At 42.6% G+C, this 24000-nt stretch overlaps 1 protein-coding gene across 4 annotated transcripts in view; it reads left to right on the top strand.

The window, feature by feature from the left end:
* The window catches only part of HTR2C (5-hydroxytryptamine receptor 2C), a 194349-nt gene that overhangs the window by 132856 nt on the left and 37493 nt on the right, over positions 1 to 24000 (top strand). The window contains exon 1 of one of the 4 annotated variants that reach the window (XM_090150396.1): positions 15543 to 15588. The exons of the other annotated variants lie outside the window; for them this stretch is intronic. The gene's annotated coding sequence lies outside the window, so the exon portion shown is untranslated. Of the gene's footprint in view, positions 1 to 15542; positions 15589 to 24000 lie in introns of those variants that run through there. 4 annotated transcript variants of the gene reach the window in all.

Below are 24000 nucleotides of genomic sequence, written 5' to 3'. Positions count from 1 at the left end.
AGCAGGCCAGTAACGTTGTCTTATTAAAGTACATTTTGTTATTGTTGTATTTTAGTAAGGACTTCTGGGCTAGAGAGACACAGTCCCCTCTGACACATGACATGAGAAGGACACCAGGTCTGGAAGTGGATTCAGTACTAATGCTTCATTTGATATCCCCCCAGTGACCTTTTCTAGAAGGAGATCTGGGGGTGTTAATGCCCAGAGTCGTCTGTGAAAGGGTATGTGCTTTTAATCAGCTTCCAATAGTAGGATAATAAACCAGTAATCCTTTTAGTATTCTGCTTTTATGATGATCTATTTTCTGCAAGGTCACCAAAGCAGTAAACAATGGGGAAGACAAGAATTGAAGGAGTTGAATTTGTAGAGCAGTGGGGGGGAAAAAACCAACAAAACAGTATAGATTGTTCTTCTTTTTCCAACTCTTTTTGAGGGAGCCAAATCCTGCGGAGCACAGACTGAGCTGTTTCCCATGGCAGTCATCACAATAGATTTCCAATATAGCTTCAGCTGTTCTTACGTTCCCCAAGCATCCTTTGTTACATTCAGACTGAGAATTTGGACTTTTTCCTCTTGTTGGGAGACAAATCTGGTAATTTCTTGGGAAGGAGGGAACTTAATTTTATAGTTGAGGACTCACATTTATTTTGGTTTCAGTAAGTTGATTTTCTTTTAAATAAACAAATGAAAACAAACCACCCCACCCTCCCCCCAAAGCTGTCATCTGCTGCATGTACTGATTTCTGCTGGTGACATTTTTTGCCCAACAGATTGGATGTTGTACAAAAATGTTGCTCTGAAGATGTCATTTAAATGTCCACAGAGTGCTTATATTCTCAGCTGTGGTGAACTCTGCCCTGGTGTAACAGATGCTCATTTCCCTTGACTTCATTAGGGCATGTATACAAAAACTAAACCTATCTGGCTGTTTGCATGTTAAAGAAGCACAACACTGATTCACTCATCTCTGGTGGGCTCTTGGCATTCGAGTGTAACTACTGGGTCAATTCCAATGTCCATCCAGCCCAGCATCCTGTTTCCAACAGGGACCTGTAAAAGGAGGAATGCTGGGCCAAGGGCAAACACACAGAGCTCACCCCATTAATCTCCTAGGCTTCAGTGAACTTCTGCTTAGGGATTTCCTAAGCCAAATCTGGTCTTATCCTGTTTAATAGCTCCAAATCATTATCTTTTGTTGTACGTTATTTTGTTTAACTGCTTTTTAACTCATCTAAAATTTAGTATTCATGCCATTCTGTGGCAATGAGTCCAGTAGTTTTAACCATGTGTTTTTGAAGAAGTGCTGCTGGCACAGGTTGCACAGAAAGGTGGTGGTGCCCCATCCCTGCAGACAGCCAAGGTGAGGCTGGATGGGCTCTGAGCACTGATGGAGCTGTGGGTGTCCCTGCTCAGTGCAGGGACTTGGATCAGATGGCTTTTTAGGGTCCCTTCCAACTCCAGCAGTCCTATGACTGCTACTGGAGGATGTCAGTGATGGTGGCTGCTCTTAGTGTTTCAGAGGTAAACTTAAAACCTCAGAGATGGGCAGTTATTCATTGAATTTTCTGGGGGAGATAAATGCATTATTCAGGCAGCCATTAGAGTGTACTGCTGTAATGAAGATAATAGTTCAGATGCCATATAAACTGTGCCTGCTTTTACTATGGGCGATGTCACTTTTACCTGCATAAATTGCTTTTGAATGTACCTCTTACCTCTAATCTAGTAATCCTGTACCGCTGAGCAGTTTTTTTTTTTTCTCCTGCATAGAAAAATCATTATTTTATCAGTTCAGAATCCATTTTTATTTAGGCCTTGATTCATTCTTACTTGTATGCTGTAGAACAATTAACTTTTGACCCGAAATACTAAATAATGACTTTACTACGGATATTTTGGTTAGTTAAAAATGTAGGTAAGCCCCAATTATCTTTACCCGTGTACTTTTTCTTACTCTGCTGACGTGAAGCTCTGTAGGCAGTGATGCCTATCTGAGCCCAAAGACATCATTGGGAATCCAGGAGAATGGGATGTGTTGTGCATGTACATGCACAGGGGAGAAAATAAGAACAGTGGTCAAGATTATATGCAGCAGGATCAAACTGGATTTTCCTTATGCCAGAAGAAACCCTGCAGTCTAGTCACATCAACTGTGAAATTGGGATTCCATCTCAGGAATTCTTTGATTTAGGTGCTGGCCGGGTAGCTTACTTCTCTCTACTGGCTGCTTCCAGTGTTAAAGGCCAAGTTTATTGCATTCTGCAGCACTCTAATGATTTTGTTTTGTGTGCTCTGCGGTGAACATCCAAGCCAAATTGTTGACAGTCTTAATGTGTTTTTGAAGCAAATGAATTTCCTGAGGTTTGATGTTTTCCACCTTATCCTTTAGTTAATATATTCATTCTTCTGCCTTAGGCAGAGATGCTTAGCTTTCTGTCTGCTGGTTGTTGCTTTTAATTTGAATTCAGTTATTTGCATCAAATAAACTGTCTCAGACAATACAACTGCTTTAAATTCACAACAGAAAGGCTCCTTGAGCCATCATATGTTTTGTAGGCATTCATAGTGCTGAAATTCATGCAGCTAACTTAGACTGTGCCAGGCAGCTGTGGAGAGCATCTCTGTGGTATTTCCCCATTGGATGCATTGGACAGCAATGGTATTCAGCTTCTGTTGAAGATGCACAGGATGAGTTGAGCTCTGCTCAGCCACTGAGGAACTTATTTCTCTTGAAAGCAGTTGTACTGCTCAGATTTTCCCACCAGCTTTCACTACAATCTGCACCATCCCAACACATCTTTTGTGTTAGTGCTTGCAATCACTGAACCCATTAGTGAGCAGATTCAACCCACTAATTAGACAGTGAATAACCCAGCTGGAAGAAAAAAAAAAGAAGCTGGCCTAGTAATCTGCTACAGCTTGCTTTCAAGTGGTGAATTTGAGGCGTGATAAGTAGCCAGTGCAAATCTGCCCATGGGTATCTGATGTAGCAGCAGTGAAGCATGAAAGTTCTGTGAAATACGTTCCTGGCTATCTTAATTTTTACATCTCTCTCTATTTTCTGCCTTTCTTTTACTGCTGCTAATCGGGCGAGTAGAGCAGTTTCAGAGCTCAGTGTACATAAAAAAGGGATGCTCTGCTCACGTGGTTGGGCAAAAACATGGAGCGTGCTCTTTCTGTAGTGAGAAACCAGGAATGAACCCAGCTGGGGTATGTCTTCTGCTCAACCATTCCCTTCCCATTTTATTTCTAACATAGTATTTCTGGATTTTTCTACTGGTGAAATGAATATATGTGTGTTTAGAGGTGCTATATAGATGTGGTGTGGCTGAAAGGCTGTCTGAGATACCTTGGGTAATTGAGTTGTTTTGTAAGCACCTGTAATGGAGTCCTGCTAAATTAGCTGTCACTGTTTCTGTACATTTATTTTTTTTTCCTGTGAAGATAACCATGGTGTCTTAAGGATGCTTTGAAATATGGGCAGGTGAACTAGTTCATCTAAAGAAAGAATGTGTCTAAGCGATAGCCTCATTTCTCTACCTGATGCAAACTCTTTTCTGGACTGTTTTCTAAGACTGCAAAAACAAAAGAAGTTCAGATTGTTCTGTTTTGAGTTCTTTCTTCCCTTCTGATTCTGGCAGTCAGCATGGCTCCTGCCACTGGCTTGGTATGAGTGGTGGGTTGGCCGCATTACCCACAGGACGGCTCCAGGTCAAGTTGAAGCAAGGCCTGATGAGGTTCCTTCAACACAACCCAAGTGGATTGAACCTCCCCATAAGTCCTCAGGCTGATGAAAATGTATCCGAGCTTCAGTAAGATCTGGAGATGAGCTGATTAACCGTTGCCGTGGCTGATTTACAGCAGTCACAGACTGATGAACTTCTAGGTGCAATCTGAATTTCAGGGAAGGCTGTTCCCTGAGTTTGTTTGTAACTGAAAGCCTTTTATCTCAGCGTTTGGTAGCAGGTGAAGCAATTGTACTATTTTGGCTGCCCTCTGACAGCTTCTCACAAGGATGCTGGGACTTGAGACACGCGGATCAATTGGCTTCTCAGAGAAATTATGAGAACTGGCGTTCAGCCACTCTGCCTGGAAACGGGACAGAAATAATGTCATTGCTCCATTCTCTTCCACTTTGTTGAAATGGCCCCAAAATCCTCAGGCTAGAAAAACGGTTCCACAAAACCAAAAAAAATAGCAGTGTGTTTCTGTTGCTAACAGTGACAGGATTTAGGGTGACTGAAAGACCTCAAGTACTTGATTTTGCTTGGTGAAACCGAAACGGAGAAATATGGAGTCAACAGTCAAGTGTTAATCTGCAGAGCAAGTGGTGTGATTTTGCCTCTGGAAGAAATCATGCTTGGGTATGAGTGATACACAGCATGGGAATGAGATGGGAGGCTCCGAACAGCACGAGCTGCTAACTCGTGAACTGAGGAGCTCCGCTGCCCAGTTGTGCTGTGAAGGGACAAGGGGAAATGAATTCAAACTAAAAAGGGGAGATTTAGACTGGATGTAAGGAAAAAGTTATTTGCAATATGGTACAGGGGCAGTGGCACAGGGTGCCCAGAGAGGTGGTGGTGCCCCATCCCTGCACCCAAGGTCAGGTTGGAGGAGCTCTGAGCACTGATGGAGCTGTGGGTGTCCCTGCTGTTGGACCAGATGGCCTTGAAGGGTCTCTTCCAGCTCAAACCATTCTTTGGCTCTATGATTGCATTCCTGGCTGGGCTGTTTCAGATTTGGGAAACCTATAAGAGCAGAGAGACATTGCTTCAGAGACATGGTGTCAGAAGATGCTGTTGTGGTTATTTCCCTGCTTTCCCTTTTGTGAATGGTTGGAAAGTGTAAGGGCAGATGTTAAATGCTGCATAAGGAACCGTTGGAGGAAATACTGAGTTGCATTTTTAAGGCTGGGGGCGCAGCTATGAGGACCAGACATCACGTTATCTGGGTCAAATATGCATATTTTCTTTCATTAAGATAAATGCACTTTTTAAAATACAGTGTTGTAAAGCTCTCAGGATGTAATTAAGGAAGCCCTTGCCCCTTCCCCACGTGTTGTACCACATAACTGTCCTGTTTAGAGGTGTTCATGTTTCATTTCATTCCTGAAGATAGGAGCCTGGTTTTAGCACTGCCTATGGAAAGTTAAAATGCTTTGGTGTAATTGTGCAGGATCTGTTGTATTCAGTCATACAATTTGTTTTCCCTATCCTTGCTTTATTCATTTTGAATTAAAATTATATGGAGAGAATGATTAAGAATATATTAATCACAGATTTAGACCTTGAACAGAGATTGGAGTTCAGGATATTTTTCACTTTTAGTATATATTTTACTTTCAGATGGGCTAACATTTGTAATAGGAAGATCTGTTGTGTTTAACTATAATCTGATAATTCTAAGTGAAACTGATGAAGATGATCTGATAAATAATAAGTGAAATTGGATATTAGATAAATTGGAATTAATTAGCATCTAGTTTTAGAGTGTGGTTGTAAGGAAAAATGAATGAGAAGAGGACGCAGGACATGCATCCGTTGGTAAAGTGATGATTAAGAGAACAAAAGTAACTTAATCAAGATTTAAGGCTACCTTAGGTGACAGTACTCTATTTTTTCTCCCCTCAGTGAGATATAAAACAGTTTTAAATATTTCTCTGTTGTAAATTTGGAGTGAAACCGAGGGTCATCAAAGCCGGGATGGGACTGCGAACATATTGAATAAGCATAGATGAATCATTAACTTGGATCTAGTAAGAAATAATAAATATATCTAATTGATTGTTTTCTGGAGCTTTGTGGGGCTCCATCTGGGCTTTCTGGGGTGGTAATGTAGGACTGATAGGAAAGAGATGAGGCGAATGAACTGAAACCCACCAAAAGCTGAAGGGAAAGCTTCCTCACCCACTGCAAAAAAGCAACCTCAAAACTGAGCATTGATTTGCCTCAGCTCAATGTACCTGGTACAACACATGCTGCAGTTACAGAGCTGTTTGGTATGAGCTTTGTGAGGTGCTGCTGACACTCTTCCATATGCAGGATTTTCTTTGGCTTGTTTGCGGGCACCTGGTGGTCTGTGAAGAGCTGACTGGTTGTGTGGCTTCTGTTCCTCACTTCTCAGCCTAAAAATACATCAAATACTTTTTTTCATCTTACTTTTCCATGCAGCAGAATTACCCTAAGTCTAACTCTGCATCTTAGAAGTATCAGAAGGACAGGATAGATGAGACAGGGTACCTGGCAGGAGCTGGTCTGTGCTGGGGAAACGTGTGGGAGTCCCATGTGAAGCAGCAGAAGGATTCCAGTTGCTTTAGAGATTTATAAAAGTTCTGGATGCACAGAAGACTGCTGTGCCCTGAGGGAATGTTACTGCCTGCATTCCAGCATCCGTGCCAGTTTGGAAATGCACGCGGCTGTTTTTTCAGTGGCTGTTTCCCACACACTGCTGTGGAATGAGCTGCTCTCCTTTTCCTTCAAACTTCTATCTTGCTCCTCATGGCTGGCTGCATCCTGAGGTGGAATGGAAAAACTGTGTGCGTTCGCATGCTGTCTCTGGTTGGATATTAGGGAAAGCTTATCTCTGAAAGAGTGGGGGTTGGGGAGATCACCATCCCCAGAGGTGTTCCAGGACCACAGAGATGTGGCACTGAGGGACATCATTTCATGGGCTGTATTGGTGGTAGGTGGGCAGTGCGACTGGATGATCTCAGATGTCTTTTCCAAGCCTGATAATTCTATGATTCTATGATCCTTTGATGTTTGGCCCTCTGCTTTGCATCTAGCATGCAACGAGTGATTTCCTCTTCATCTGTAGTGAGTGCACTGCCATTGCAGTGGTTCATCACCTCACTGTCATTCTGTATGCAGTATATCAACCCCAAGCCAACTTTTAGGAAATGCCCAATGTGTTTTTAACAAGAGAAAAATACTCAACAATGAACTAGCTTTTTGGATAATTAGGAGTTGGAGTCGCCATGGATAATGCATTATTGAAATGGCCAGTTCTATAAATAAGTTAATAAAATTCAGAAGTGCCGGAAATCAAACTAATGAGGAATAAAGGCCCAACTGTTCAATTGGCCTCAACACAGCCCCTAAATCTGTGTGAACAAATGGTTATGAGTGAAATTAGCCCATTTGGCTATACAATCTGTGCATTCTGTACTTGCTTTCGTTTGCAATAAACGTGAACAAAAAACATGATATTCTGTAGGCAAATCCAAGCCCTAATTCTATAGCATGTTTACTGATGAACAATGAATATTGGCACAGAGACCAAACTTTAGACCAGTCTTTGAAACAGGTGAACTACAAGGCAGTGCCAAATCCCTCATTTCTGGTTTCAAAAGGTCTCAGAAAGACACTCAGCTTTCTCTGACAGCAATAGGACTGGAAATACGTGAAAACCCAGGGCTAAGCACTCTCATTCCCAGTTTGATTTGGGAGTGACATTTTGTTCAACTGCAAACCTGTCTTGTAAATTCAGTTTTGTAGGTGTGCAAAGATCCAAGGGATCCTTGAGTATTTCTCAGCTAGAAAACTGAGAAAAAGCAGGATTTTGCTGATCCATCCTGTCTGCTTCCCTCCTATTTGAAAATCAAGACAGAGATGGAAAAGGTGTGCTTTTAAATTTCAGGAGAATGACAGATTTGATTTATGCTGAGTGCAAGGGTAAAAGAGTTGACCGTTTTCTAACTAGAATTGTCATTTTCTAGTAGACAGTGCTGTGGTTGATTTGCTCCACATAAAAAGAATGTCATTAGTTTTATTTTTCAGCAGCAGAAAATACTCAAGGAGTTGACCCTACTGGGTCAGGATTTTCTGTCAGTGATTCCCATGAGTCAGTCCCCTAGCTGAGTATTCTTGAGAATGATCTTTCTGCAACATGGGAAGTCTCAATTATTGTTTTCAGCACAAGCTAAACAAGCTGCTGTCTGGAGCAGCTTGGAAGTAATAAACTGTGCTGAACTGAGCTCAGATGTATGCATAATCCTACACAAGCCTCTGGCCTTGGATGTATGCAAACTACTTGCTGTATTGTGATGCTCTAGGGAGTGTTAAGTGAAGAAACATTTCTTTTTGTACAAAACCGGTGTGAGTGATAAATGCCAGAATGACAATAAATATATATGGATTCACTTATATATGGATGTCACATATTTGGGCTTTTGAATGTGCCATTTGCTATGGAAAGCATCAATTACAAGTAGACTGGCAGACTGCAGACAACACAAAGTTGGGAGGGAGTGTTGATCTGCCAGAGGGTAGAAAGGCACTACAGAGAGAGACCTGGATAGACTGGATCAATAGGCCAAGGTAAGACGTATGAGTTTCAGTAGGGCCAAGTGTTGGGTCCTGCATTTTGGTCACAACAACCCCAGGCAACCCTTCAGGCTTGGGAAGAGTGGCTGAAAGCTGCCTGATGGAAAGGGACCTCGGTGTGCTGATGGACAGTCGGCTGAATATGAGCCAGCAGTGTGCCCAGGTGGCCAAGAAGGCCAATGGCATCCTGGCTTGGATCAGGACTGGTGTGGTGAGCAGGACCAGGGAAGTCATCCTGCCCTGTACTCGGCACTGGTGGGGCCTCGCCTCGAGTGCTGGGTTCAGTTTTGGGCACCTCAGTACAGAAAAGATATAGAGGTGCTGGAGCAGGTCCAAAGAAGGGCAACAAGGCTGGGGAAGGGCTTGGAGAATATGGGTTATGAAGAGTGACTGAAGGAACTGGGGAAGAGGAGGCTGAGGGGAAACCTTATTGCTGTCTTCAAATACCTGAAAGGTGATTGCAGTGAGATTGGGTTGGTCTCTTCCCACTGCTGACAAGTGACAGGATGAGGGGAAATGGCCTCAAGTTGCACCAGGGGAGGTTTAGGTTGGATATCACTAAAAGCTTCTTTACAGAAAGGGTTGTTCAGCACTGGAATGGGCTCCCCAGGGAGGTGGTTGAGTCACCATCCCTGAAAGTGTTTAAAATCTGTTTGGATGTGGTGCTCAGGGACATGATTTAGCAAAGGGTTGCTTGCGTTAGGGTAGTATGGTTAGGTTGCAGTTGGACTTGATGATCTTTAAGGTCTTTTCCAACCTGAGCGATTCTATGATGCTATTGTACACCTTGGGCAATGATGTCTGCAATCCCAGCACTGCCACAGAATCAGAAAGGCAAGGCAGAAATCAGTGCAAGCTAAATAAACTTTTGAAAAGTTGAGGACTCTTCCTTAGTTGAACCATAACTAACTGCAACACATTGGAAAAAAAATGATCAGGTAATTACTAGAGAACAATAATGTTGTTAGGCTGCCTGGGCCATCCACCAAGGGGCTGTCAATCACGGCTGTCACAAAAAGCACAGCATTTAGAGGCTGTCTGTCATAGCTGCTCGTAAAAGCCAAAGGACTTTAGGAATTGTTACGCCTGAATCTACCAAATGCAGAAATAACAAAAGCTCCTGAGTCTCATGCAGACTGATATTACAGTTTATGGAGAATTTCGTGCAGAAGTTTATCCCTCTATTCATCTGAAACCATCATATAAAACATTGGAAACTTAGGCTTATTTTTTCAGCTAGCTGCTTTTTTCTCACTGACTTTTTTTTTTTTTAAGGCTTCTTGAATGTGTTAAAGCTGATAACAAAAAGTAACTTGTGTTGCACTCCTTTGCTGTAAAGCAGAAATGTCAGAGTTAGCAAATAGCAGAGAGCTGGTGCTGGAGCCCTTCAGTTTTCTGGGAGTTTCACACATTTCTGCACATCCAAAACTCTGCAGCAAATACCAGCTGGAGAATGTAAAAGGACTTGGGAAATCCTCAGCATGGAGGTACTCAGCCAGAGATGCTATGAGATAAGGTCTCCAGGAGCCTGAGAAAACAGAGAATCATTGAATTGTTTTGAGTTGGAAGGGACCCTTAAAGGCCATCTGGTCCAACTCCTGCACTGAGCAGGGATATCTGCAGCTCCATCAGTGCTCAGAGCCCATCCAGCCTGACAGTGGGTGTCTGCAGGGGCACCCAACCCATCTCTGGGCAACCCGTTCATGAAGCCTTGTGTCTGTTCACTTTTAAGAGAATCCTTGAACACATTAACTTTCCTAATTTATACCAAAAGAAGGAATAGTTTGATTTTATTTATTTATTTACATTTATTTGTTTATTTTACCAAATTGAATTGCTTTATAGAGAAAATGGGTTTTTTGATTATATCTTTCTGTGACCTCCTGGAACACAACCTGTGTTTCAAAAAAGGGAATTTCCTATACTCTGCAGCCACCTCACGGTGTCCTAAGTGTTCTGGGTTGGTTTGGACAGGGAGGGATGCAGAGCCCTCCGGTAGATCATGCAATTTATAACTGAAGCTAGGCAGATGCTTGTGCCTGTACACTCAGCGTTTGCAGCACTGTTTGAAAACCTGTTTGTTACTGAATAAATCATGGCCTTCTGCTTTGTTGAAAGGCTCCTATCTGGGAATCAATCTCATCCAGTTTTATCCCAGAAGACTGCGGTTTTTCTAGCAGATTTCTTGCTTCTCAGGGCCTTGCAGAAGCCTTAACATTGATAACCCTGGCATTATGCCCTGCTAAGGTATGAATTTTTACATCATTTCTTACTCATACTGAGAGCTCCACTTTAGCAACACAACATCAGGAGCACATTCCCCAAGAGCTGATGCCTTCACTCCCTGCCAGCTCTGCTCTTTAAGGTGTCAGCAGCTATTACTGCAGTGATGACCTCAGTGTTCTGTTGTGATGGGCACTTTATTAAGCACCGAGGAACTGAAGGAGGAGAAATAGGAAGAGAAGTGTTGAGCAACCTGCTGTAGATGCTTCTGCTTCAGCAAGGAGAGCTTCCTTAGAATCACTGAATCATTAGGGTTGGAAAATACTTCTAAGATCATCTAGTCCAAGCATCCGCCTACCACCAATATTGCCCATTAAATCATCTCTACAGCTCTGTGACTCCTCCCTGGGCAGCCTGTACCAATGCCTCACCATTCTTTCAGAGGAGTGTTTCCTTCAACCCAACCTGACTCTCCCCTGGTGCAACTTGAGGCCATTCCCTCCCATCCTTCCAACATTAACCATTCCGTTTACTCCCTGCTCCAAACAGTTCACAGCCTGACCAACCTAAATATATTTCAAAAGGAAAATAGGTTAATTAACCTGAGGTCACCTGGTGAGCTCAGAGCCAATCCATCTCTTTGGCATTTGGATGAGGTTTGAGATGGACCTGAATTGTGCTACCTCCCATGGTGATGTGCCCACCTATCACAGCAATGAGCATCCTCTCACCAGAGCAGCAGCACAATTGCACTACTGGAAACTAATTCAATGATTTCTTTAAAACAAATGTTAATTATTAAACTCAAGTAGTTAATGAGTTTCTAGGGGGGAAAAAAAGATCATAATCAAATTATACACTTCAAACAGAGTTAGAATTTTGACTAATTAGAAGAAATATGTTTTTCCGTGTGGGGCAGTTACTGAAGTGACAGTTTGGAGATTGTTGTGACAGCATTTGCAGCCAAAGAAGAGAGCTTTTTTAGCATCTCTGGTAGCATAGAAGTTTCATTTGAAGGCATAACTATGGTGCATTCTTTGTGAAGTTCACTAGGAAGAGAAAAACAGAAAGTTTGTATTCCATGAGGTTGCTGTTTGCACGTTTTTATCCTAGCATGGGAGAAGAAAAGGTGTTGGATCCAAAGAGCAGCATGCTGTCTCTCTCTTTTGCTGTTGGCCTAAGGACATGGCCAGAGCCATTTCCAATATGGAACTACTTCTGCTTCTGCTATGATCAACAGCAAAATGAAAAAAACAACCTCAGGCTTCAGGATTATTCTTGCATTCAAATGGTATGAATCAAACCTTCTGTGTATTTTTTGCCAGGACTTTCCATTGAGGAATGCATCAAAATTCTTTCCCCTCCCTCCAAAAAAAAACCAAAAAAAACAAAACCCCACAAACATTCCTGTGTTGATGTAACACCTTTTTTGGCACAGAAAACATTTCATGGAACGATTTCCAACCAACTCCAGCAATAAGCACACTTTTCATTGCATCTTAGCAGTTGCAAGCAAAACAAGTAAACAGGATTGCCAGAATTTATCAGAGGTGTCGAGATAAAGCAGATTCATTTTCTTCAAGCATAAGCAAGACAGCCTTAATGGCCAAAGAGCAGATGAGAGAATAAACAATCTCTGCTCGTCGTTAAGTGGATGCAGCAGAACGGAGCCCTTTCATATTTGCAGAAGCCAGCAATTACTTGTTCACACTCTTGCTTTCTCCCTTTGTGCTGTGGAGGAAGCCTGGCAAGTACACCTTGATGCCCATAAATGCAGCCCCAACAGCAGTGCATCCTGTTGGGTAGGTTGTGAGTGGTTCAGCTCCTGTTTCAGGTGCACCCTGAGCTGCTGCATGTGTTGTCCGTGCTTTGCAGCATCGACCTTGCAGCTGAGGGCACTCCTCCAGCTGGTGAGAACATTCCCTGGTTGTAAGTATTTTCTATCTGTAACTGTATGCTGTGGACTATGGAGGTAACACAGTGCCTGTGTAGTGTTTGCATTAGAAGAAGCCTGGTGGTACTGTGGGATACAGCCAGCAAGGAGAAGGAAAAGGTGCAAAATTCTGTTTTTTCTATGTAGGAAGACAACGCTTGCCTCCAAATTCTGCCCTAGCCCTCTTCCAGGAGCACAGTACATAACAGCAATTTGCAGCAGAGATTTGTGGTGGCTGGAAAATAACACCAGCAGAAAGGCTGAGGGGAAAGAACACACACACACGCACAAAAAAAGCCACAGGAGGACTTGTTCAGTCTTCTGGTGAAGTGATGTGAGGGCCATTTATAGGGGATCCTGATGACACAGCTGTGACAGTTCCTGCCTGCCCAGCTCAGCGTGGTCCTGAGCACTAAGGCAGAAAAGGGAAGGATCACCCTTTCAAACTGCTTGGATATAAGGAGTGCAAACATGAACTTTTTGCCTTCCAACCTGAGCTGTAAACTGGGGAAAAATCTGGCTTTTCAATGACCTTGGCAGGGCCGAGGCAGTGTTTTAGTAGTTCTACGGCTGAGGAACCAGTGCAGAGCTCAGTATTTGTGTAAGCTGATAAAAGCATCAAAAAATCTCCTTAAAATAAGGGATGGTCCTGGCAAGGAGCAATTCCCTGGTGGTTTGTGGCTGGTATCAGTGAGGCATGTTGAAACACAGAGGAAGAGACTGAAGTGCCCAGCTGCTGTTCCTCATAAATCAGGCCATAGCTTCTAAAAATCATCACCTGGGGATGTATGGCTTTGTTTTTGGTAACTGTGTGAAGTGCACCAGCACAACGATGCTCCATGCTGTCTGTATCCGTAAAGAGAATTTCTAAATAAGCAAGAAAAGAGGTAGGGATGTATTTTAATAAAGGCTCTCATTTCCTTGTCTAGGCAAATTGTTTAAGAATATAGCTTCGCTTGTGGATAAGTTGTGTGCATTTGGTGTTGCTAAGAGCCTCTGTATTCTGTCTGTATAAAAATATGGAAATGGTGCAGTCAAGTGCCCACTGCTGGGGAAAATGTGATCAGGTGGCATAGACTGGTGGGCTGAAATGGTGCAGTCTTGTCTGCTTGTTTATCAGCCCCTCTGTGTTAATGCAGTGTGCCTTTTTCATAGAATCACAGAATCATTCAGGCTGAAAAGAGCTCTAAGACCCCTAACCCAACCCCATCCCACCATGCCCATCCCCACGTGCCTCAGTGCCACATCCACCTTCTGGATGCACCTCCAGAGACGATGACCCCACCACCCCCTGGGCAGCCCTGTGCCACTGCACTGCCACTCTTTCTGGGAAGTTTTTCCTTTTCTTGATGGAACAGTAAGGCAGAAGACTAGGATGGATGGGGTTGTTTTGGTCCTATGGCTTCTTTTAGCTTTCTGTTTCGTACGGAACGTGTTTGCTTTGCTTATATGGATTACTGCTCTTTGGTTCATGCTAAGTTTCTGCAGTGCTTTCTTGTGAAAATAAAGAAGAAAGAAAGAAATAAAAGCTTTCTTGTGCAAATGAGATCTCTTGGCTCTAGCAAGGAGGGCTCAGATCAGGAGGGCTGTGTGATGCCCAACTGGTAGGTTGACGTGAGCTGGACAATGTGATGAATGCTCTTCTTTTCCCACTCTGAGTAACTCACACTGTTCTTACTGGACTTTGCTTTTATGCTTTAGGAGAAACAAAGTAAAAAGAACTCAATATCAAATAGCAGCAAGTGGGAGCAAGGTGCACTGTGTTTTAATGTTTGCCAGAACTATTTATGATGTTGTTTAACAAAGCCAACAAAAATAAGAAGACTGAATTTCCAGCTTTGAGGTATACTTCAGCCAACCTTGTAAAAGCGCCTATTCAACATTTTCATCTGTTAATATCCAGGCCTGTTTTGTGCTGCTTGGTCTACCTCTCTATCTCTCTGGGGAGTAATCTGCATGATTTATTCAACTTTTGCTTTTCACAGAATCATAGAATGGCCTGGGTTGAAAAGGACCACACTGCTCATCCAGTTCCAACCCCCTGCTATGTGCAGGTCACCAACCAGCAGACCAGGCTGCCCAGAGCCACATCCAGCCTGGCCTTGGATGCCTGCAGGGATGGAAGCATTTCTCAGGTTGTTTGTTTGTTTGTTGGCTATATTATGGTAACAAACAAATGACCAAACTACCTCCAGTTCTCAGCCCTGTTCTCCCAGCTCTCCAACCCTGCTCTCCCAGCCCCATTCCTCAGTGCTGCCACCGCCGCCTCGTGGCTCATTGGCAGCTGGATGAGGAGCCCCGTTCTGTAAGCACTCAAAGGAAGAGATTTTATTTCATTTGCCACATGAAGTAGCAGAGGCTGCTTTGTTCTCAGTGGGCTGCAGCATCTTGCTGAGCAGGATCAAGGGAAGCAGCTCAGCACCTTGTTTCTGAATGAATCAGCCCGTCTGATTCAGAGCTGAGTCTTGCAGTGTTGTGGAGTTTCTGCACTGCAGCATTTGATATTTTTGGGAGACTAAAGCCCTTCTACACCCGAATGACTACAATGGTGCTTTTATCTAGAAAGTACAAAGTATTATGTCTTTCAGTTCTCTAAATGAATTTAATACTGCAGAGGCCTAAGATGTGAAGAATTTGCTTGGTGCTGTTATGCCTTATGAAACCTCAATGAAGTTACAATCTCTAGATTTTGGTGGTGGTGGTTGTTGGTGTTTTTTTTCTGCTTTCTTTCTCAGATCTGTGCTTGAACAACGTCTGTCCTCCCACACAGCTTTGCTATGGAAGTGAAAACAAGATTATGTTTTCTTCCTTCCAGAATTCTTCCCTTCTGGGCTGTGTTGCCTTCAGGCTTTGTGGGGCTTGGGCCCCGTATTTGGTGAAGTTACTGAATCTTAGTAAGGCTCTTATAGCATCCTCTAACCTTAGATGATCCCTTTGTCCTCAGATGCACTGATAGAGCTTGTCCAGCAATGAAACAGCTTTAGCACAACGTGCCTTACCTTGCACTTCTCACTGGCTCAAATGAGATCTTTGCATTCAACCTATTTTTTTTGTTCATAGAAAGACAAACTACTGCAAGACTTCTCTGGCTGCTTCAGTTGTACTGAGGTGAGTTTCTCCAATGTTTTAGAATTGTTTGGTTTCTAACATTTTTGCATCTCAGCAGCTCTCCCAGCTGTATGTACGCTCTGAGACAGCAGCCATGTGCAAAATCTTCTGTTTTGCTCAGGAACTGCAAACTGGTACTTCTGTGCAGTGTGTTTAATGGCTGCTGGCTGCCTTTCAGTCCCAATGGTTTGTAACTGCAGCACGGTGCTCACACTTTGGTGAACATCTTCCTGCTGCAGTGCTGCTGATGGGTTTTCCCAGGTGTGTTTAGGCTTGGTCTGGAATAATGCTCAGGGACCTCCTTGGTCTGTTTTTTTTGTTTTATTGTTGCTTTTTTTCCTAAAAGTTCTTGCATAGTGTTGCCCAGCAGCACATCACCAGCATCATGCTGTCTATTGATGGTCTTGCCCAGAATGGTTTTCTCCAGCAGAAAACACAGTGCTGTTTTGTATCCGACTCTGTACTGAACGCGTTCGTTTTCTGACAGCTCAGCCTTGCACAACAAAGAGTGTGGGTAAGATTTTGGTTTCAATGACACTGAGAGGTCTGTTAATTTTGGAGCAGAGCGTATCTGCCTAAGGAAATCTGGAAACAAGGAATCTGCGCACAAATTTTTCCTCCTGAAGGTCCAGATGTTCGCTCTGTGTTACAAGGATGGCAGATTGTGGAAGGTCATTATGCAAGGATCTTGTATCAATAGGAATGCCTTAGTTTTACTTCTGAGAGTTACTGAGCGAGAGTGTTAAAGAGCCTGCAGCTAAAGTTGTGCATTCGACTCCGTAAGCACTACTGAATTCCTTCTCTTTCCTTTGTGCAGCCCCCATATTAATGCTAATAGAATCGTTTGAATTGGAAGGGACCCTGAAAGGCCATCTGGTCCAACTCTCTGTGCTGAGCAGGGACACCCACAGCTCCATCAGTGCTCAGAGCCTAATCCAGCCTGACTTGGGTGTCTGCAGGGATGGGGCACCACCACATCTCTGGACAACCTGTGCCACTGCCTCATCATCCCTATTGTAAAATACTTATGAAAAACTAATGCTTGTGCCACATCCCCAAATCTGAAGGTAGCAGCTTCAGCCCCACAAACTGAGTGCTGTCACAAAGCAGCATCAGTGGGATGGGATGTGCTCCTCTTGACCTCTGTGCACACAGCTGGTTTCAGCCTCGCTCAGTATCCTGTGTTTCTAATTGCTATTTGTGCTGCTTTCATGTCACAAAACTGGCAACTGAGAATTGTGTTTGTTACCACATTGGCCTTAGAGTGCAAATCTTCCTTGAGGGTCAGATGTGTATAAGAGAAAGAAGATGTCAGTGTAATTTAAAAATTATACTATGAAATTTTTAGCTCATCTGCACATGGAAGTCCATTACTGCTTTTTAATTAATGCAACTAGCATAATTGCTTCTTTTTCAAGAGCTGCCGTTTATCAAAATGTGTTTGCAGTTGTTTCACTGTTGGGTGTAAAGTAACCTGAAATATTAGGCTAGCTGGCCTGATGCTGCTTTTTCTGGAATAGCCCTGTGATCTTTTATTGGTTGGTGGAGGTTTTATAAAATGAAAAGAAAAGTGGTAATTGAACTGTCTGAACTTGAGAGGTGTTTGTCCTGTCATCATAGCACTGACATACCCAGGCTCAGTCTGTGATCATTCCACGTGCCAGGCTGCTGGTACAGTAGGGAAGCCTTACCCAGAGCTGGTACATGCAGGAAAAGTGGTCAAATAATGAGATCAGAATCCAGACTTCTGGCTTCTGCTTTATAATGTACTTTCACTCCTTGTGAGACTGAATAAAACTCCTGCTGAACTGGGGTCAGTGGCAGAATTCCCCTTTGCTGATAACGCAGTGCATCAGCATCCAGTATGAGTTTGTGGTGATACTGAAGCTGTTGGAGATAAAAAGTCAGGAGTGATGCTCTGTTATTTTGGATGGAGCGTTTTCCCCTTGTGTAGGGCTCGTTCTTGCCAGAGCAGCCTGGCTCCTGCTGGAATTATTCCTTTTTCAGGTGTGCTTTACCCACAGGAATTAAAAAAAAAACCACATGTTTTTCCTCACTTTTGACAATTGATGGATTTTAAATTCCTTCACTCTGAGCTGTTCACATGGATATTACCTTGCTGACAAAGGGAAAGGAATTTTGTAATCGCTTTCAGGAGAAAACGACTCCATTAGAGTTCAGCTGCCTTTGTTCCAGCTATTAAGATGCAGACACTACCTGATTCGTGGATGAATTGTTTTGATAGTTTCCATTATTTTTCTCCAGTCAAGTTGATTAGAATGCATTTGACCAGCTCTCTCTGATGCTCAGACTGTGTGGGGAGAGATTGGTCTCCCTGCATCAGCTGCTTACCTCCGGATGGCTGTGTTTGGTTTTCAGCATTATTCACTGGCCCAAATGCAGCAGTCATTCACAGTCTGACTGGAAGACACTGCTGATGTGCCTGTCAAGTGTTACCAGAGTTGAGATAAACATACAAAATGCATTCCTTTAAAACAGAAAATGGCTGCTTTGAATGATGTTTGAATGATGTCACTTGCTCTTTGCAGCACCAGACACTTGAGTGCTTTCCTTGCTGCAGTCCCAGCACGCATCGTGCACCATATTGGTGAGAGTATTTGAACTGCACAAAATCCTCCGTGTGCACGTTCATAAAGAGAATCAGATTTGCACACATTGCATTGGGTTTCACAGACCTCCTCTACCTTTCACGTCATGCTGGAAGCTGAAGTGTTTTCCATTATGCTTTGTCTCTTTTCCCTTCATTTCTCCTGACTCATTTGCTGATGTCGTAAATGACAGCTTGTGTCACTGCGATTTGCTCCCATGGAAATGACTCCTGCACACATGCACGTGGCATCCAAGTCCTCCCTCTTTGCTTCTTACATAACTCGGGAGCTGTCACAGCTCTATCCCAATGTGCCCATCTGTCTATTCTCTCAGAGTTAATGAACCTTTCTCTTCTCGCCTCAGGCATATTACACACCCTGACTCATTCATAGATGATGTCTATTAAAACAGTCAAATGCTTTTAAAAATCAAATGATTTCTCTAAATGAAGAGCCTGCTTCTGATCCCACTGAAGATGTTTCAACACCATTGGTCTTAGTCTCCCTTGCCTTGTACGAGACAATCCCAATGTCTGCCTGACAGATGATTAGGCTTCTTGTTTAACAGAAGATGTTTGTGATTTGTTTCAATGTAAGAGCTCAGGATCTGTCCCTGTGAGCTGCAGCAGAAGGCAGATGTTACCCATTATTAGGGAATAAGGCATCCAGAAGTGGTCAGCATAGGGGGTTGTTGGCTGTTTCCTTTCAGGGGGGGAGAATGTATGGAGGAAAAACTTGATGTTAATAGATTTCGTAAAAGGGTGGAAGAGAATTAAAGTAAAAGATCTCGAGTTCATAATGGAGTTACTAAATAACTCTAAGGATAATTTAATGCAAGTTACAATGAGCATGAGATAGAAAGACATTACATGAAGTTATAGAACAATAAGAAAAATAGGAAAAAAGCTCAAACGTATATAGTGGTATTCAGAAAATAAATAGAACCTTTAATTGATATTGGAATATATTTTCCCTGGCACAATTTTGGGGAAAAAAAGTCATAAGGTTTTTAATGGTCACATTTTTTTTTTTAATTAAATTAACCTAGCATTGATCAAACATCCTGATTTCTGTCCACTTTTTCTTCCTCCCCACTGAGAGGGAAGAACCTAGAATAAAAGAAATGGAGCAACTAGAAACAAACAAGTTATTAAGATTTTTTTAAAGCCTTTCTAGTAAGATTTAATCAAAAAGCCACGTGGTTAGAACAAATAATAATTAAAAAATAATTCTGAACAATTATTATGCTGATTATATTCAGTGCTGGTAAGGGAAAGCAGGCTTACAAGATGACTACATACGTGTATAAGGTTGCATCTGATCAGAGGGAGAGGAAGGGGAGAATTTAAAATGAGTGAAACGTCGGGTTTGGATCCTGGTCTGTGGGAGCAGTGCTGCTGGGTGTATCTGTGGATCAGCATCCTTGCAGCAAGGCTGGGTGAGTACTGATGGGAAAGAAGGGCTGTGGGGTCCTCAGGTGCCACCCCATAGTGCTGCAGGTTGGGAAGGAGCAGGAAGGAAGGTGATGGGGTGCAGCAGAGCAGGATATTTAAGGGTGTAGGAGTGAGGAAGAGTGGATGAAAGCAAATTGGCACATAGAAAACCATGCAATCACTTAGGTGCTAAAGGCTATTTGGATGATTGATGTAGCTGAAGAAGAAAATGTTCTTTAGTGCAAACACAGAACTTACTGAGAAAGGCACAGGAATACTTGGAATTCAGGAACGCTTTATGGGAGGCATGGCTGGGCTATTGCAGCACTGTTTGTACCAGTGAAACCTACTTGTAGATATGACCACACCTCAATGAAGCCCATGGAAAGAAATGCAGTTGGGACGCAGGAGTGGTGGAGATGATCACTCTCACTTTGGTGGAAGCACCCTGTGTTGTCCCATTGTGCTCTTAGTCCCAGGTTGTACAAGCTGAGCCTTTTCCTTTTTTCATCCAAGCTTACCCTTTTGTTCTCTTCCACAGACAAGTGCAGCCCAACCACGCTCGCTTTGCCCAGCCTCTGAGCTCCTGGGTGTGTGCTGATGCTGGTTTGCACGCTCATGGCTGTAAAGCACAGCCATCCTTGGTACCTGCACAACTGGTAGCATCTCGCTGCTGTGGTGGTTTTGTAGTGATGCCCAGCTAGGCTCTGCATCCAGCCCCCAAGCCATCCAGCTTCTCCTGGGTGATGTTCCTGCCTTTCCCAGTGTGAGTGATACCTCCCAGCTTTGAATGATGAGTGCATTTAATTCCCAAAGTAAATGTTTTATCATGATCTCATTAAAGTAAAAAAAATTAAATGACTGTCAAACCTTGCCAACTTCAATAACCAACTCGTTTCTAACCCAGGATTCAGTTTTTCGCCTTAATCCATTTTCATCTCTATGGTGGTTTCACTGTCGTGCTGTTTGTCTTTTTCTCTGGAGGACACCTGGTAATTTCCCTGGTGAAACCATATCATATGGTAATGAAATCCATGTAAATTAGATGTGCTTTTTTTTTTCTTTCTAGAAAATGGAGTATTGGAGAGCAAGCAAACAAAATCCCAAGCCATCAAACCAGGCCGTTACCAAGTACATCTGGGAGACTCATATTGCATTTTATGGCACTTTGTGTATATATCTTCATGTATTTGATTGAAAAGAAAAAACCTGTTCTGAAATTTTGCACTCTTCACGTTCAGCTTTGGAGGTTTACACTTTGGTGGTTCATTTTTGATCTTTAATTGAAGACATCACAGAGATGAGATCTTTTTACTGTTTCTGTCTGATGTTGTTCTTTGTCTTTTTTTTCATACCTGTCATTAAGAATCATCTTTTCTACCTACTCTTATTTTTAGGGTTTCCCTTAGTTCTCATGTGCCAAAATATCCATCTGTGGTATATTTAGATCAGAGAAGCGCTGTGCTAAGAGTTGTGCCCTTTCAGTTCTACAGAAAAGAAAAAATATTAGAAGAGGAGGAAAAAAGCTGCATTTTTGCATTTTCTTTTGTGTGGTCTTATGTATTTGTTTTGGTTTCTTTTATAATTTCTTTATGAAGTTATTTAAATTATTTATCAGCCTTTGTCCTCTAACGTTCCTACGATCCAATGGATTCCTTCTATTTTAAACAGCCATGTATGAACCTGAAGACAAAAAGAAATACAGTTCTTCAGTTTGTTAGAAACGATCTTTGTTATAAATTTCTAATGTTTCTCTTTGGTTTTGCCTTGCTTATCTGATATTGTGACTTCTTGAAGCTCGGGAAGCGCTGACAGCAGGAAGGATCCTCGTACATATTAATAGTGCTGCTTTAGGTAGGAGACCTCTACTAAACATCTCACTGCTTAAAATAAATACCTCTCTGAGCTTTGAATTAGCAGGTTCTGCAGGCTCGTGTGCTTTCTGAGAGAACTGATGCCAGGAGAAGCAATTTCAGGTGAGGAGCAGCGACGTGTTGGTGATTTCAGCCAGCCCACACATTTGCAAAAGCAAATGGAAGGTTGTCCTTGGATCATGGATGGCATGTGGGGCAGGGTGTGCCCCAAGTCATTGCATAATAAATCCCTGTTTCTTCGTTAGTAGATGAGCAATGATACAAACCTGGCGTGCGTTTCAGAAGGCACAAAGATTTAGGGTGGAAAGCACGCTACAAATGCAACATCAAACCAGTTCTTGCTTGTTTAAGAAACTGACCTTATTAACAAATAGATGAGTCACCACCATTCTCCCAAAAATGGGCACATGTTTTACTTGATGGCGTGTGCTCATTCATGGCATGACTCATGGTTCTGGCCTTGCAAACGCTCGTGTGCTTCCTCTCCAAACTGACTGCTGCTCCCTATTACTATTGCAAAATATATACATTAATGTAAAGCTGTTGGTTTTGTTTTTATTGCATATGAGATGTCCTCAAAAACCTCATTTGAGACCAAATCATTTCACGGTCTTCTAAAAATACATAAATTTCCTTGTGTCCCTTTAGGTGTGTGCTGCCATGTGTACATACATACAGTAATGATTGCCTCATGTATTCGCCACAGCCTGGGGTTAATCACTCAATGCCTATAGCAAGGGTTGGCCTTTCAGTGCTGATATGCATTGCTATCAATAAGGAGGAAGCAAAATCCAAATTTTAACTCAAGTCTATGCAAGTAGAAAATAAACATAGCATTTAGTAGTAATATACCTACACAGGAGAGGGAGGGGTGTCCATCTGGTCTTTTTGCAGTGGTGAATTTCCGCCACTGGGGACAAATTTCCTTCTTTTAAAGAGAAAAGATTACAGCAATGGGGGGGGGAAAGAAAAAGGAGAAAAAAAAGAAAAAAAAGCAGTTTGGTATTATATCTCCTTATAGAAAATGTGAATGACTACATTGTAGTTGTTCCATGAATATATGTATACGATGAGGCTATGCTATGGTATTTCTGCCTGTTTATCATCACAGGGAGTGATGGAGTATCTGCACCTCCTCCCGAGTTTCTCAGGTGCTCTTCTACCAAGGGAAAATAAAAAACAAGGCTGCTAGTCTGGCTGCTGGAGGGTAGATTAAGACGTCTGCTCTGTGCTTGTATTTCCTTGAAATGTCTTAAGAAGAAATGAAGGCCTTCCTGACTCAGTATGAGGGAAGAGGAGGAAATTAATGCTATTTGGTTTTGGACAGAATGGTAGTGATTCACTATTATGGCCTTAAAGAATGTAATTACTTGAACTTGTGTCTAAGAAAATCCATTTTCCTCTTGCTGTGAAAAAACATGAAATATGCTTTTTTCAGTTTGCAAGTAATTTAGTAGTGATTTTCTATGTTGGGATTAAAAACAGTGGCAAGATCTGTGTTTGAGGAGGTTTCCCTGAGGCTTTATTAAATGTTTTGTTTTATTTTATCCCCTGTGCCTACTGGGAAAAAAATCCAGAATTTCTTGTATAACAGAAGAGATGGTGTTGGATATTTCTTTGGAAAGAAAGTTCCTGCCCTTGTCAGGGGTTGGTAATGCAATCCCCAGTTCAACAGCAGCTTTGGGAAGTATTTAAATGCCTGAGATTTGGCATAAGCACTTCTTTGGACTGTGCCTTCGCTTAATTTTCAAGCAGGTATCTGCAGAATAATCATTAGGTGTTGATTTTCTTTTCCCACTGGAAGGATTGTGAAAGCGTATTATTTTGGCACAGACACTGCTTTCAAAAGACAGGAAGATTCCTTATCACTGCCAAGTGCCTGAAGTGAAAAAGGGCTTTCTTCCATTGCCACTTCTCAGGAAGTTGTTGAACTGTACTTTCCCCAGACTCCTACAGGTAACCAGAGGTTCTGAGCACAGAGCAGCAGGTGAGGACACAGCGTTGTCGTGTGTATCTCCAGCATGAGACAGGGGCATGTGTTGTTATAAGGCTCTCACACTCTGTTATGAAGTTGGGGACCTCATGATTTTATTGTCACAACCTGGCCACACAGGATATTAACAGGGAAAAGAGGTTCGTGTCTTAACCTTGGTTTGAGTAGGGATCAGTGTGGGTGTATCCTGAGATAAGGGCTGAAGACACAGCCAGGTCAGACAATTTTCCTTCAGAAGGACATCCCTGATCCAACCATAGAATTATTCAGGCTGGAAGTGATCTCTCAGAGATCCCTACTTCAACTCCATGCTTAAAGCAAGACTAACTTCAGAGTTGGATCAGGTGCCTGTATGGTAACCCCCAACTGCATGTCAGCTATCTCCAAGAATGGAGATCCTCAAACCTCTCTGCAACCCAGGCAGTGGCTCTAACAACATTCACCATGATTTTTTTTTCCTTAAATATATATTTTTTTCTTATATGTTGTACATAATTTCAGGT

This window comes from Phasianus colchicus, chromosome 14 (genome assembly GCF_987193195.1).
Source record: "Phasianus colchicus chromosome 14, bPhaCol1.hap1.1, whole genome shotgun sequence".
NCBI lineage: Eukaryota > Metazoa > Chordata > Aves > Galliformes > Phasianidae > Phasianus > Phasianus colchicus.
This window is presented reverse-complemented; position numbering and strand designations above follow the sequence as displayed.